Source organism: Ornithorhynchus anatinus, chromosome 2, assembly GCF_004115215.2.
Source record: "Ornithorhynchus anatinus isolate Pmale09 chromosome 2, mOrnAna1.pri.v4, whole genome shotgun sequence".
Classification (NCBI taxonomy): domain Eukaryota; kingdom Metazoa; phylum Chordata; class Mammalia; order Monotremata; family Ornithorhynchidae; genus Ornithorhynchus; species Ornithorhynchus anatinus.
This window is the reverse complement of record NC_041729.1, coordinates 14,141,028-14,145,302: the sequence shown is the minus strand read 5'-3', so window position 1 is coordinate 14,145,302 and position 4,275 is coordinate 14,141,028.

The window sequence follows — 4,275 nt, the reverse complement described above, 5'->3', positions numbered from 1 at the left end:
AGTGGGACAGAGTCCCAGGCCAGAGGGAAGATGTGGAAAAGCATTCAGCAGCAAGATAGATGAGATATAGGGGCAGTGAGCAAGCTGGTGCTAGAGGAGCGAAGTGTGCAGGCTAGGCTGTGTACTCTCCCAAGCATTTTACACAGTGCTTTGCACAGATAAAGTACTCAAAAAATACCAATGATTGACTGATGATTAATATAGCAGATGATATGAGATCAAAAAGAAAGAAAAAGGGCTTCTATAATAGAATCTTAGGGACTTAGACATCAAGTGAATTTTGATGAGTATGTGGGAGAGATGATGGTAATAAAAAAAATTCAAAAGCATTCTGGGAGAGCAGGAATGTAGGGAATTATGGAAACTGGATGGACAGCACAGATAAAATAGTGAAAACTGATTAATACAATTTAAAAAGATAAATTGAAATGTTAAATAGTGGGACCTGGGGTGTTAATTCCATTTTAGGGAAGAAAAAGGGATAATCACCAACTGAACTGATAGTACTTTAAATTGAATAAGTTTGATAGAACTTGTTTAGGTTTTAATGAAGTTTCTTCTTCATATATTTGTTCTGCTGACATCCTATTTAATAAAAAATGATCTGAGAAAAAAGTGAGACACTGCGTATAAAGATCTGAAAAAAGAAAACCTATTGAAATCCTCATTGTTGCAGTTATAATTCCATTGCATACTATTATAGAACCTTGGGTGTTCTCATTGTTTATATACCTAGAAAAATGATACATGATATGCGTTGGGGATTAATGCCAGAAATTTTTGTGGTATGGATGAAGCAATGGGCTCAGCTCTGCTTTCAAAAGCTTAATTCATGGCTTATTACACAGCCCAATTTGATGAAAGGCTTCCCTCCAAAAATGATTGTAATCAGAGTCTTCTTTCCTGGCTGTAGTGAATGGTGAGCTGCCCTCTTCCTCATTTGTATTGATTTTTGGGGATAAAAAAATGTTATTAGTTGGTTTATAATTTATTTGTTGACCAAGAAGAAGCATTAACATCATCTGTGAAGGCAGAGGCTTAGCTGCTCCTCGTGTCTGGAAAAAAAAGATGAATATAGAGACAGAGATTCAAGTGCGTCTTTCATCTTTTACAGTGTGCTTGCCTACTTAATCAAAATCAAGGCGCTGCTTCCAAGATTGATGAATGGCTTATAAATGTTACTGTTCAGTGGCTATTAATACTGTATATTATGGTAAGTCATCATCATTCAGGTCTTAACAATACCCCACACATGTTTTAGGACACGATAAAATATTTTATTTTTGATTTTCCTTTTGTTCCCAAAAAGTGATTGAAAAATGATCATCATTTTTCCAGTTGTAAACACTAAAATATGCATTAGTTACTGACATGCCAAGGTGGCATCAAACTGACTCCACATTCCAGATGCTGGATGCATTTGTACCCAGTGCATGTGTTTTATAGACAGTTTTTACCAACTGTACTTTCTTTTTTTGCTATAAAGTACCATGAATATGATAACTCCTAAGCAATTGTCTTAAAAACAACAGTAATAATAATAATGATGATGGTATTTGTTAAATGCTTACTATATGCCAAACACCATTCTAAACACCATGGTAGATAAAAGGTAATCAGGTTGAACACAGTCCCCGACCCACTGCGGCTCGTGGTCTTAATCCCCATTTTACAGATGAGGTAACTGACTCCCAGAAAAGTTAAGTGACTGGCCCAAGGTCAACTTTAGCAGACCCAGGTCTAGAACACCCATTCTTTGACTTCCAGGCCCTTGCTCTTTTCTCTAGGTCATGCAGGTTCAGTATATACCTCATAGCTATGAACTGTATAGAATGTGGGTGGCATGCTCTTTCAATGGTTCTCCTAAGTGTGGAAAAGACAGAGCTGTAATATAGAAGGCCATAAATTAAGGAAGGGGTAACATGACCACCTGAAGATTATTGATGACCGGACAATATGTTAGACTTCAAATAATCCTCTTTTCTCGGTTTTTATTTGGTGGGTAATATATAATTTGTGTGTTTCAGAAATCAGTGGAGATCTAAATGAATAGGTTAATTAATAAGAGATTTCACTGTGCCAGTCTGGCCTCTTTATATGTTGACTTACCCTGTCCAAATTGGAACTATACTCAAGGTAGGCTTCCAAAGTCTACAAATGCCTACTATCACTAAATGTAGAGGAATGAAGTTCAGAGAGTCTAGGAGTTTTCTGGATTGAAGAGAAATCTCATTAGTTAAATTACTTAATCCTAGTTCCACCGCTTGTCTGCTCTGTGAACTTGGGCAACTCATTTAACTTCTCTGTGCCTCATTTTCCCTATCTGTAAAATGGGGATTAAGACTGTGAACCCCATGTAGAACAGTGAATGTGTCCAACCTTGTTAGTTTGTATCTACTCCAGTGCTTAGAACAGTACCTAGCATATAGTAAATTCTGGTGCTAACCTTTTCACTGTGCCTCGTTCTCACCTGGAACGCCCTCCCTCCTTAAATCCCACAAATGATCACTCTTCCCCCCTTCAAAGCCCTACTGAAGGCTCACTTCCTCCAGGAGGCCTTCCCTGACTAAACCCCCTTTTCCTCAGCACCCCCTCACCCTGACTTGCTCCCTCAAGGATCAGCTTAGAGATGAAAGGACAAGTCTAGAGATGTTGTGGAGGTAGAAGTGATAGAATTTGGTGTCAGATGGACTATGTGGGTTGACTGAGAGAGATGAGTCTAGGGTAATGCCTCGGTTATAGGCTTGTGAGAGAGGGAAGGTGGTGGTGTTGTTGACAGTGATGAGAAAGTCACGGGGAGGACATGTTTGGGAGGGAAGATTAGTTCTGCTTTGCACATTTTAATTTTGAGGTGTTGATGGGACATCCAAGAATTAGCAGAATTCTATTGATTTCCACTGTTTTTGTCCAACAATCCTCCTGTTCTCATTTTTGACAGGCCTGCTTATAGCAGCTACAAAACCACTGGTGCCAATTTTGTAACCTCTATTGTGGTTAAAATACTGTGTGGTTGCTAGGGGATTCATTGCTCTGTATTATGTGAAAAATATCCTGATTACTTTGCAATATAGTGTTCTCCTTTATAGTTAGAAGATAAAAGATCAGTTCATTTATTTTTAAGAAATTTGGAATCCTCTTCAAAATCATTCCTTATTATGTTAAGTACCGGAGTCTTTATGTTAACACTTTTCTTCTCATTATCTGCTGTTTATGGTTGGCAGTATGACTATGGATTTTCTCCTGCTTGTTCAGCAAAACAGGCTGAGAGATAGGATAATCTGTCCATGTGATGGAAAGCAACTGGTGTGAAGTTCTTTTAAAAACATATTTTGTTTTAAGGAACCTAATTTTCTGTCTCTGGAAAGAATAATGTTCCAGTAGCATTGGTCACAAAACTCTTGAGGGAAATGTAGAATAAATGTGCGGGCTATTGGGCTTCTGAAAAGTCAAGGACATCCTTTTTTCTAATCTACTGGAGCCCAGGGTTCAAGAACTACTTGGACAATTAATGGTTCCACAATGGATTAGTGCATTCTGTGCTACGACTAGAGGAAATTCTTCACATGATCTGGTAAACAAGCGGTTCATATCCGTTTCCCACCGATTGTCTTCATAGTTTACAATCACCAGGAGAGATTTATCTGCAACAGGGGGTAACAAGGGGGACAGAGTCTGTCTGGGGATGCCATGTGCCCTTCTGTGGGATCACTTCCCCAGAGCCGACCCCCACCGTGGGGACTGAGTCTCTGGTGTACATTTTCTTCCGGATCTAAACCCTGTCTGGGCCACTGACTCCGGGCCTCTCCCCGCTGGGTGCGGAAAGGTGCTGCCACCAAAACTACTGCAGCACCCTTTACTACCTGTCACGATTCATTCAATTGTATTTATTGAGTGCTTACTGTGTGCAGAGCCCTGTACTAAGTGCTTGGAAAGTACAATTCGGCAACAGAGACAATCCCTACCCAACAACGGGCTCACAGTCTAGAAGGGGGAGGCAGACAACAAAACAAAACAGGTAGACAGGCATCAGTGGCATCAAAATAAATTAATAGAATTATAGATATATACACATCATTAATAAAATAGAATAAATGATAATAAATATGTACATATATATGCAAGTGCTGTGGGATGGGGAGGGGGGTAGAACAGAGAGAGGGAGTAGGGGTGAGGGGGAGTGAGCTTGCAGTAGGACTTTGATGGGGGGAAGTGAGCTAGTTTGGCAGATGTGAGGAGGGAGGGCATTCCAGGCCAGAGGTAGGACAGTGAGACAGG